Source organism: Capra hircus, chromosome 2 (assembly GCF_001704415.2).
Source record: "Capra hircus breed San Clemente chromosome 2, ASM170441v1, whole genome shotgun sequence".
NCBI classification, from domain to species: domain Eukaryota; kingdom Metazoa; phylum Chordata; class Mammalia; order Artiodactyla; family Bovidae; genus Capra; species Capra hircus.
The window spans coordinates 3,946,173-3,958,812 of record NC_030809.1 but is presented as its reverse complement, the minus strand read 5'-3'; positions in this window follow the sequence as shown (position 1 = coordinate 3,958,812).

The window sequence follows — 12,640 nt, the reverse complement described above, 5'->3', positions numbered from 1 at the left end:
GGCTTGTGGTCATTCCCCAGTAAGCATAATAGAATGTATGATTCTATTCGGTTACACAGATAATTAGGGTATTCTTTTAGGCGATGGAGAACCCCAGGGCTCTTCCTTCCAGGGGCCTGGTTTTCCAGTTAGTATGTCATTTCCATAGATACTGGGCAGATAACTCAAAGTCCACAGTCCGCCCCAAGATGGAGTCCTGCTTTCAAGAGGGAGCCTGTTCTGTTTCCTCCTTCATATAAAACTGGAAACAACTCAAATGACCATCTACAGTAGACTGGATAAATTTTGGTATATTCAGCCAGAAGAGTGTCTACAACTATAGGCAACAACATATTATAGGTTTAATAAATACACTGATCAGTTAAAAAAAAGCAAACATAAAAAGCAATAAATAGGTACTTCTCTGACAGTCCAGTGGTTAAGAATCTGTGTTTCCAATGCAAGGGGCTTGGGTTTGATCCCTGGTTGGGGAACTAAGATTCCACATGCCATGGGGGGGCAGTCAAAGAAAAACAAGTGATAAATTCTATGTGATTCAATTTATATAAAGTTCAAAGGCAGACAAAGTTAATCTACAGTGTTAGGGGCCAGGCTTTTGAGGTGCTGAGGACATGCTCTTTCCTGATTTAGGTATGTTCATGTGATGAAAATTCACCTAGATGTACACTTCGATTTGTGCAATTTTCTCTGTGTGGTGTTTTAGTAAACACTTTACATAAAGCTTCTTGATATAATGAAAGCTTTTTTGAAAAATTCTGTTTATCTTGCCCCTCTCCCTTTTCCTTTTCCCACTGGTAACCACTAATTTGTTCTCTATTTGTTATATACACTAGTTTGTTTCCACCTGGAATGCGGGAGACCTGGGTTCCATCCCTGGGTTAGGAAGATCCCCTGGAGAAGGGAAAGGCTACCCACTCCAGTATTCTGGCCTTGAGAATTCCGTGGACTGTACCCATGGGGTTGCAAAGAGTTGGACACGATTGAGTTGTTGTAGCCACGCATTCCGGGAAACAAACTCACTCAGGACAATGCAGATAGTGGAGTGCAGTTTATTACACCGGTGGGCCAAAGGCAGAGTCTCCTCTTAGCCAAGGACCCCGACCAGCATTTGTGAGAATCTTTTATAGCCCATGTGTACGTGTCTGAACCCACCACTCCAAATTCCTTGAGACTTACATAAACCAAGGATAATACAATCCCAATAACCCCATCATTCACGTACTATGTGCTCATGTGCTCAAACAGTCAAACGATTAGCCAATAATCAATAAACCCGAGGTTACACTCCGATAGATACAGAAAAATTTATGGCCTGTCTGGAGGAAGGGGTGATTAGTGTATGTTTTCTCTTAGGCGATGAGTAACCTAGATACGATCTTCAAGGTTCCCCTGTCTGGAGGGGGTCTTATCCTTCTGTTTCCATAGGCACTAAACACAGAGTTCAGAGTCCATTGGAAAGGTGGCCGAGCATGATCAGCATGAACAGGCCTAAGATGGAGTCCAGGCCCTATGAATTCCTTCTTCAGAGTGACTTTCACTTTCACTAGTTTGTTTTATTTTTTAGATTCCATATATAAGTGACATCATACAGTATTTGTCTTTCTTTGTCTGAATTATTTCACTTTAGCTTAATACCCTCCTAGTCCATCCATTGCTGTTGCAGATCGCAGAATTTTTTCTTTTTTATGGCAGAGTAGTATTCCATTATATACATATATATATATATATATATATATATATCTCACATATTCTTTATCCGTTCATCTGTTGATGGACACTTAGGGGTAGGGGATTAAGAGGTACAACCATTATGTATAAAATAAATGAGCCAAAGAGTATACTGTAAAACACAGGGGATATAGGCAATATTCTATAATAACTATAAGCATAGTATAATCTTTAAAAATTGTGAATCACTATGTTGTACACCTCAACTTATAATATTATACATCAAATATACTGCAATAAAATTTTTAAAATAGATGCAAAAAAAGAAAAGTTAGAAACAAAGTAAAAAAAATAAGCATTTTGAACACATACAAAAAAATTCAATCTAACTCATGAAAAACGAACTTAGCATGAATAGTCTGATAAAACTCACAGAGTTTACTTGTCTTTGCACTGAGTGGTTTCAAACAAACAAACACATTTTAATAGTGAGCTTTGTCGTATCAGAGACCTTGAGTTGAACTCTGTGGTAGCACATATCTCAGCCAGGACCCCAAGAGAGAGCATGCAAAAGGCTTCACGCCCCCTCCTTCCTTCTTATGTATGAAATTAAGTAAATAGCAGCCGTTGTTGGAGGGATCTTCAGTCCTCTGAAGAGCTCTAGCCCCAGGCTTGTTTGGCGGTGGGATGGATCCCTGGCTAGAGACAGGTGGCCAACTGTTTAAGCAGTTAGGGTGTTCTGATGTCTCCTATGGGGAGAAACAGCAGGGCCCGTGTCGTGTGCAGTCACGTTTATTTGGGAGAGACATAAGTAGATAAACAGATACATTTCTTTCCAATTTATTTATGGAGGTGTATGGAAGTCAGATATTATCTTTAAGTTGTTGGTTGACCTCAGAGAGTTTTAAATTACAATTTTAAAGTGCTCCATTGAAAGAGTAACAAATAAAAGTCATTTGGTAAATCTTAAAAACAAAATAAAATAAAATAAAGTGCTCCATTGAAACTGTCCTTTGGAGAAAGGTAAGGAAGAGAAGGTTGGAGAAACTTCACCCATGGAAACTTGGTCAGTTGCGGCAAAGACCTCCTTTAAAGTTTAAGTCTGCCTGTCTGATGTGTGTTCTTGTCATTACAGCTCTTCTCTTTAATGTTTACTGAAAAGGAGCGAGAGGTTCTCTGAGATGTTTAATATTTTAACTCTAAGGATTTTCTTTACTCCACTAAGAAGGTAACCTTTACCACGAGGCTTGTGATGACTACGCAGCCTGTAACGCGTATTCACCAGAGAGACACTGTGTTGGTGTTTTTGAGTTAAAGAGGGTGGTTGTTATCAGCCTCTGGATTTGTTCCCCTAAGCTGCAAATAAACTTGCCAGACTTGTGATGCTTAAGTTACCCACCTGCAGAAATGAAAACTCCAGGCTGATGTTAATTAACCCTCCATTGTAGACTGTGAAGTTTCTTGCCCAACAGAGAGCACTAGATGGGTTCACGTCTCCTTCTGTAGAAAATTTAAGTTGCTTGAAGCACATCATGAAGTTTAGCTCTTCAGCAGGCCTAGTTATGGAAAGGGCAGACGGGGATTTCTACAGAGAAGCTGCCATCAGGGTTCACGGGGTTCTGTGTTCTCCCTTCTCAGGGCAGACATACAGCCTTATTGCTCAGGGCACAGGGGCTGTCTTTTGTAGGGATCATGGCCCTGGTTCCCTGTTTCAGGGGACTCATCCTGAGGTTCTCGCATAACATATTCTGTCTCTTTAGTGGTATCCCACACAGGTGACTTCGAGGAATTGGCATGTGGTTTTCTGTGAAGATATCTGTTTATACTGCAGGTTTAATACTCTGAGTGTCTCATTCATTCAGAGCATATTTATTAAACATCAAAGGCTGGCTTTGATATGCTCCGCCATGAGAATTAGAGGGGAATGGAGGGGGTTGCTGGAGAGGCCACAGGACTTTTTTCTGGTATATACTCTGCTCTGTGGGCACTGCGTGTGTTTACTGTACCCTTTTCCCTCCATGCAGCAAGACTGCCTAGTTTTGACAAAGTGCATAATATTTCTAAGAAGCATCATTTGACCTTTCCCCAAAGGACATGGCGGGGGCGGGGGGATGTGTAGTGGGGAGAAGGAAGGCTGACGCTAATGTGAAAATGGAAAAAGACAAGACTTGCAAAAAGAGAACTGTTGAGGGCTGTTTGACCTTCCCTTGTGGACGGTGTCCTTTGGCACCATTTCAACACTCTTTGTCTCCTCCGGCAGGAGACAGACACGTTTTCCCAGGGCAGCCACATCCTTTATCCACAGACCATCTCAGAAATGCTATCTGTACATTGCCAGCGGAGGTGGAAGCAGTTTTTGCTAAAACTGTTGACAGAGCAAAGCTGCCGCCAGATCAAAATCCAGCTACTTGGAACTCCTGGGCTGTAGTTTCTGGAGGTCAGAATCAGACAACTGTGGGCAGAGAATGAGATTTCACCGGAAGGAAGTGTCTTTGTTTTTCCTGGGCAAGATGGAGGTGAGTGTGATGTGATGGATTGCGGAGGTGTGGTGCTGTTGAGACATTCAGACAGTCCGTGGCTTATTCAGTCCAATAAATTTGCTGCCCTGCAGTGGTTATTCAAAATACAAATATGGCTATGTCACCTGCTGCTTAAGATCCTTTACGGGCTCTTTGACTTTGTCCATTGGTCTCAGGATAAAGCCTAAGCGCCTTAGTCTGGCAGAGAATGTTCTTCACTCTTTGGCTCTAGCCTCTTTCTTGCAGTCCCTCTTCCCTGCCCTTAGTGGTCCAGCAATATCAGGAATGTTAAATAACTCACCCCCACCCCCAACAGAATTAACTACTGTAGTTGCTCTCTAATACACTACATTATTGCTAAATGAACCTCCGTCCTGCAAGCTTCTTTCTTTTTGTTCATTTTTTTTTTTTAATTAAAAAGTCTTTTAAGGACTTCCATGGTGGTGCAGTGCAGAAGAATCCACCTGCCATTGCAGGGGACATGGGTTTGAACCCTGGTTTGGGATGATTCCACATGCCACTGAGAAACTAATGCCGTGTGCCATGACTTCTGAGTCCGTGCCCTAGGGCCCACAAGTTGCAACTACTGAAGCCCAAGTGTCCAGAGCCTGTGCTCTGGAATAAGAAAAGCCACCACTGTGAGAAGCCCGAGCACCACAACCAGAAAGTGGCCCCCGTTTGCCTCAACTAGAGAAAGCCTGAGCACAGCAACAAAGACCCAGCACAGCCAAAATTAAAGTCAATAAATACATAGAATTAAAGTTTTAAAATTAAAAGTAATATGCACATATGGTTTGAAAAAGACTACCAGTATATAGAGATGTGCTTATTGTGAAAAGCAAACAATCTGCTGTTCCCTAAGCCCAGAGGCATGCTATTTTCCCCGTATGGCTATTTCTTCTGTCTTCCTTCAGATCTCGAACATCTCCTGACTTGACAGACTGAGCTATTTAAGGCCCAAAGCTGATCATGTCACACACATACACACACAGGCACACCCCCCCACACACACCCATCTGAAACTGAGAGCTGCCTTTTGGAACACGGTCAACATCTTAACAGGGTGAACCGGGCCCTCCTGCTGCCCTTGTCTGCTTTTCTGGTTTCTTTTCTTTTCTTTGTCCACGTGCATTTTCAACTGTTACACCTTTTAAAAAAAACCGATTTATTTGTTTTTGGCTCTGCTGGGTCTTCGTTCCCGTGGGTGCTCTCCGGGCACGGTACTTGGGCTTCTCCCGGTGCGGGCTCCTCTGGTTGTGGAGCGTGGGCTCCCGGGTGCAGTCTCCTGGGGTGCGGTTCCTGGGCTCCAGAGCACAGGCTCAATAGTTGTGACACACAGACTTAGTTGCTCTGCCATGTATGGGATCTTACCTGACTCTATCAAACCTGTCTCCAGCATTGGCAGGCGGATCCTTTACCTCTGAGCCACCAGTTCAGTTCAGTTCAGTCACTCAGTCATGTCCGACTCTTTGCGACCCCATGAACCGCAGCACACCAGGCCTCCCTGTCCATCACCAACTCCCACAGTCCAACCAAACCCCTGTCCGTTGAGTTGGTGATGCCATCCAACCATCTTATCCTATGTTGTCCCCTTCTCCTCCTGCCCTCAATCTTTCCCAACATCAGGGTCTTTTCCGATGAGTCAGCTCATCAGGTGGCCAAAGGATTGGAGTTTCAGCTTCAACATCAGTCCCTCCAATGAGCACCCAGGACTGATCTCCTTTAGAATGGTTGGATCTCCTTACAGTCCAAGGGACTCTTAACAGTCTTCTCCAACACCACAGTTCAAAAGCAACAATTCTTCGGGGCTCAGCTTTCTTTATAGTCCAACTCTCACATCCATACATGACCACTGGAAAAACCATAGGCTTGACTAGACAGACCTTTGTTGACAAAGTAATGTCTCTGCTTTTCGATATTCTGTCTAGGTTGGTCATAACTTTCCTTCCAAGGAGCAAGTGTCGTTTAAATTCATGGCTGCAGTCACCATCTGCAGTGATTTTGGAGCCCAAAAAAATAAAGTCAGCCACTGATTCCACTGTTTCCCCATCTATTTGCCACGAAGTGATGGGACCAGATGCCATGATCTTCGTTTTCTGAATGTTGAGCTTTAAGCCAACTTTTTCACTCTCCACTTTCACTTTCATCAAGAGGCTCTTTAGTTCTCCTTCACTTTCTGCCATAAGGGTGGTGTCATCTGCATATCTAAGGTTATTGATATTTCTCCTGGCAATCTTGATTCCAGCTTGTGCTTCTTCCAGCCCAGCGTTTCTCATGATGTACTCTGCATATAAGTTAAATAAGCAGGGTGACAATATACAGCCTTGATGTACTCCTTTTCCTATTTGAAACCAGTCTGTTGTTCCATGCCCAGTTCTAACTGTTGCTTCCTGACCTGCACATAGGTTTCTCAAGAAGCAGGTCAGGTGGTCTGGTATTCCCATCTCTTTCAGAATTTTCCACAGTTTATTATGATCCATACAGTCAAAGGCTTTGGCATAGTCAATAAAGCAGAAATAGATGTTTTTCTGGAACTCTCTTGCTTTTTCCATGATCCAGCGGATGTTGGCAATTTGATCTCTGGTTCCTCTGCCTTTTCTAAAACCAGCTTGAACATCTGGAGGTTCACGGTTCATGTATTGCTGAAGCCTGGCTTGGAGGATTTTGAACATTACTTTTTTAGCATGTGAGATGAGTGCAATTGTGAAGTCGTTTGAGCATTCTTTGGCATTGCCTTTCTTTGGGATTGGAATGAAAACTGACATTTTCCAGTCCTGTGGCCACTGCCGAGTTTTCCAAATTTGCTGGCATATTGAGTGCAGCACTTTCACAGCATCATCTTTTAGGATTTGAAATAGCTCAACTGGAATTCCATCACCTCCACTAGCTTTTTTCATAGTGATGCTTCCTAAGGCCCACTTGACTTCACATTCCAGGATGTCTGGCTCTAGGTGAGTGATCACACCATCATGATTATCTGGGTTGTGAAGATCTTTTTTGTACAGTTCTTCTGTGTATTCTTGCCACCTCTTAATATCTTCTGCTTCTGTTAGGTCCCTACCATTTCTGTCCTTTATTGAGCTCATCTTTGCATAAAATGTTCCCTTGGTATCTCTAATTTTTTTGAAGAGATCTCTAGTCTTTCCCATTGTATTGTTGTTTTCCTCTATTTCTTTGCATTGATCACCGAGGAAGGCTTTCTTATCTCTCTTTGCTATTCTTTGGAACTCTGCATTCAAATGGGTATATCTTTCCTTTTCTCCTTTGCTTTTCACTTCCCTTCTTTTCACAGTTATTTGTAAGGCCTCCTCAGAAAGCCATTTTACTTGTTTGCATTTATTTTTCTTGGGGATGGTCTTGATCCCTGTCTCCTGTACAATGTCACGAACCTCCATCCATAGTTCATCAGGCACTCTATCAGATCTAGGCCCTTAAATCTATTTTTCACTTCCACTGTATAGTCAAAAGGGATTTGATTCAGGTCATACCTGAATGGTCTAGTGGTTTTCTCCACTTTCTTCAATTTCAATCTGAATTTGGCAATAAGGAGTTTTATGATCTGAGCTACAGTCACTTCCTGGTCTTGTTCTTGCTGACTGTGTAGAGCTTCTCCATCTTTGGCTGCAAAGAATATAATCAATCTGATTTCGGTGTCGACCATCTGGTGATGTCCATGTGTAGAGTCTAAGCCCCAATTTTTACATCTTTAGAGTGACACCCACACCACACCAGTATCCATGCCTTTGTGGAATCCCTTCCCCTTGACTATGGGCTGGACATCAGGGGCTTCCCTGGTGGCTCAGAGGTTAAAGCGTCTGCCTCCAATGTGGGAGACCTGGGTTTGATCCCTGGGTCGGGAAGATCCCCTGGAGAAGGAAATGGTAACCCACTCCAGTATTCTTGCCTGGAGAATCCCATGGACAGAAGCCTGGTAGGCTACAGTCCACGGGGTCGCAAAGAGTTGGACACGACTGAGCAACTTCACTTCACTTCAGGGACATCTTCTAAGGCATAGAATTTGGCAAAGTGATGGGATATTACTTTTACAATCAGGCTACCAAAAAACTCTGGCTTCTCTCTGGCTCCCCCTCATGCTTCTTCTGAGGGAAGCCAGTTGCTGTGCTGTGAATTGCCCAGTAGAGCAGCTCATGTTACAAGGAACTAAATAGTAACAGCAATAGCCTGTAGGAGTCCTGCCAACAGCCGCACATGTGAGCTTTGAAGTTGATCCTTCCCCAGTCGAGCCTTCAGATGAGCCTGCAGCCCCAGTGACGCCTTAACTGCAGTCTTGTAGGAGACTTTGAGATGACCCAGCTCATCCCAGACTCCTGACCTGCAGGAACTGTGTGATAATAAATTTCTGTTGTCCCAAGCTGCTAAATTTTGGCACAATTTGTTACACAGCCACAGGTAGTTAGCACAATCATTATGTTTGTTTTTTTCCTGTTTAGTCATAGAGCTTTTAATTTGTCCTCCCTTAACTTCCCCTTCCCATACCCCTCAACAACTATTAACAGACTAGGCATTCCTTCCAAGTGTTTTCTGTGTTCATATAATCCAATAAAAAATATTATATATGCGTGAGACTTACTGGACTTCCCAGGTAGTGCTAGTGCTAAAGAACCCACCTGCCAATGCAGGTTAGATGTAGGAGATGTGGGTTTGATCCCTGGGTCAGGGAGATCCTCTGGAGGAGGGCACAGCAACCTACCTTCTTGCCTGGAGAATCCCATGGACAGTGGAGCCTGGCGGGCTGCAGTTCATAGGGTCACACAGAGTCAGACTCGACTGAAGTGCTTAGCATGCACTCATGCATGTGAGACTTATTAGGTCATTCCATTATTTATTCTTGAACAGCATTTTCTGGCTTTCATTTCAGACACAGGCACCCAAAGTACCCCTGGCACCTGGGAATCCCGTTTGTTCCCTCCTCCCTGCCAAAAGGAAATCCTAAAGAACCTTGTAGTTTACATAAGCAGTTAGCAGCAGCTGGCAAGAGCGGCAGAGATATACATGCTTCTATTTATGTCCACAGGAATCTGGGACTTAGCTTTAGGGTCCTAAAAAACACAGACAGCCTTAAACAATAGAACATGTGCTGCTCTGAAATCACAGCCCTCAGGACAGCAAGACTGCAAAATGAAAGTGCTTTTATTTAAAACAAACATCCCAGCCTCTCTGCAGCCAAATGATTGTCGTTCTTCCAAGGGGACACTGTTCGAACAATTTCTGGAATCCTTTGCAAAGTGCTTTCCCCAGTGTGTTCCCATGAAGTGGTAAAGAACCTGCCTGCCGATGCAGGGCGTGTGAGAGATGAGGCTTCGATCCCTGGGTCAGGAAACTCTGCTGGAGGAGGGCGTGGCAACCCACTCCAGTATCCTTGCCTGAAGAGTCCCGCGGACAGGGGAGCCTGATGGGCTACAGTCCACGGGGTTGCAAAGAGTTGGACACGACTGAAGCGACTTAGCATGCATGCACCCACAAAACAACACTAGGCTTGGTCCTCCAGTCTTCATTCTTTTCCTCTCCTCCTATCCCACTCCCTAACTGGCTCACCTTTCTTGTACCCCCACAGAAATATCTCCTCCTTAGGGTTGCCCTGCCCATTCTCAGGCTAGCTCCACTGCCCCTGTGACTTGCTCCCAGAGCACTTACTTCCCCTTGGATGGCCCTTGTCATGATGGACAGAATCATTTATGTTTTAAAGATTTTTTAAAAATGTGGACGGATTTTTAAAAGTATTTTTTAAAATTTGTTACAATATTGTATCTTTGTTTATGGTTTGTTTTTTTTTTTGGCTGCAAGGCATGTGGGAGTCTCAGCTCCCCGACCAAGGACTGAACTTGCACCCCTTGCATTGGAAGGTGAAGTCTTAACCACTGGATCACCAGGAAAGTCCCTGGAATCATTTAGATCAGGGATCTAATGCCTAATGATCTGAGGTGAAACTGATGTAATAGTAACAGAAATAAGTGCAGTGCATGCCTGCTCAGTTGTATCCCACCCCATGAACTGTAGCTCACCAAGCTCCTCTGTCCATGAGATTTTCCAGGCAAGAATTCTGGAGTGGGTTGCCATTTTCTACTCCAGGGGATCTTCTCGACCCAGGGATTGAACCCGAATCTCTTGCGTCTCCTGGCAATCAAAGGCAGTTTCTTGACCACTGCCCTATCTGGGAATTCCCAATAGAAATAAAGTGCACAGTAAATGTAATGGGCTTGGCCCATCTCCCACCCTCCTACCCCCTGGTCCAGGGAAGAACTGTCTTCCACAACACCGGTCCCTGGTGCCCGAAAGGTTGGGAACCGCTGACTTAGATGTCTTTCCCACAGGTAGTCAGAGCCCCGTGGGGACAGTGATTTTATCTGTCTTTACTGCTGCAACCCCAGGGTGTGGCCCCAGCCCTCCAACACAGTAGGAACTCAATTAAAAAATTATTAAACGAGTGTAAAAGCCTGTTTGCAAAAATCACGTCCATCTGCAAAGGACCCAGGTTTGTCACCCTTCATAAGAGGAACAGCTGGCATGTATCAAGAGCTTACAGAGGGCCCAGCACAGGGCTCTCAATAAGGCATTCTTTCCTTTGATCCATAGACAATGCTGTTCCCTGGGAGCTGTCACCGCTGCTTTACAGATGAGGAAATTGAGACTCAGGGTAATGAAATCACACAGTTTGGTGGCCACACAGTTTGGAGGCTGTTTAACTCCATTGTGCCATACCATCTTTCTGTTGTTTTTGTTAAATGAAAAAGAAATATTTGGGGAATTTGAAAAATCTAGATATGTACAAAGGAAAATAACCCACTACTCTAGATTCCCATTGATCAGAATTTTAACTGATGTTAATGTCTTGGCCCGTTTTCTTCCTGCTTCCTCTCTTCTTTTTCTTTCTTCACTTCTCCTGGTTGAGAACATTCAGAAGAGTGTGCTGAAGTTCTCGGCAACCATTTCTAGAGAAAGGCAGGGTGCAGTCTTGCATCATGCAGAATGTTGGAAATATGACTTTTCTGTCCCTCGAGATGGCAGCAAGTAAGTCCAGGTGGGTAACGGAAAAGCCAGTCTTACCAGACAGTAGGGCTTCCTAGGTGGCGCTAGTGGTAAAGAACTAGCTTCCAATATAGGCAGGTGTAAGAGACACAGGTTCGATCCCTGGATTGGGAAGATCCCCTGGAGGCGGGCATGGAAAACTCACTCCAGTATTCTTGCCCGGAGAATCCCATGGACAGAGGAGCCTGGTGGGCTATAGTCCATGGGCTCACAAAGAGTCAGACACGATGGAAATGACTTAGCACGCATGCACCAGTAATCCCTGCAGATGCTCTGATCTCAAAAGAAAGGACTCCCAGGGAAGGGGTGAAACAGGAAACCCATGCTGTATTCTTACCCCAGCCACAAAGGCTGGCCTCAAGGCCAGTTCCTCCAGGGAGGACACCCAGAGCTGCCAGCCCCCTTTACAGAGCCAGCCCAGCTCCTTCCCTTTTCAGTCCTCACCTTCCTAATTGCACTAACGAAACAGACTCCCTCTCTGACCCTCTTCACTCCCCAGAAGGCAGTGTGCTGCCCCCCTGCACTTGCTACCAGCCTAGATCACAGTGTAATTTCTGGCGTGAGTCCTGTTCACACCTCTCTCCCTATCAGATTGCAAATTCCTCAAAGGCAGAGACTGTTTCTTATACATCTTTCTCTGCAGTATTTGGCATGCAGAAAAGACTCAGTAAATAAAGGCAGCCAGACGTCAGCTGCGGGAAAAGTGGGAAAAGACACTCATAATCAGGCCTGGTTCAGATTCCAGGTTTGCTACATCACAGCACATGGCAAAGGGCAGGACCTGTTTCTAGATCCTAGGGGTGAAGGAGTCTTTGGGCCTAGAAAAGAAAACAACAGTCTCAAAGGCCCTTGCTGAATCATCTAACTTCGGAGAAAACAAAACAGAACTTCAGGTCCCGCCCTGATGCTCCAGGCCGGTTGTATCTATCTGGGACTTATCACCCCCTGTCCAGAAACCCTCCACCCCCTACACCTGCCCAGAAGACTTATCACCCCCTGCCCAACTACAAATGCCACCTCAACTAAAGAATACCCAAAACATCCCGCCTGATTAACGTTTCCCTTATCGCTTCCACAAACCTCCCTATAAATACGGAGCCTCCCTAATCCCTCTTGGGGCTCAGCCTGGTCGACTGTCGCCCCTCCTTGCCTAATAAAGGTAACCTACTTCCGTTGAGGTCATCTTTCCTTTTCTGCCTCGGCCCGAACTATACCTTACAAAGGGGAAGTGATGGGACCTGGATTTTGGTTTAAACTTTGCTGTGGTCCTAAAGCAAGTTACTCAACCTCTCTGAGGCCCAGGGCCCCCAACTGTAAGAAGGGGGAGATAGCTACTTTACTGAGTACTTTAAATACAAAATAATCCAGGTAAAAACACTGGACACACAGTAGGTCCTCATAGAGAT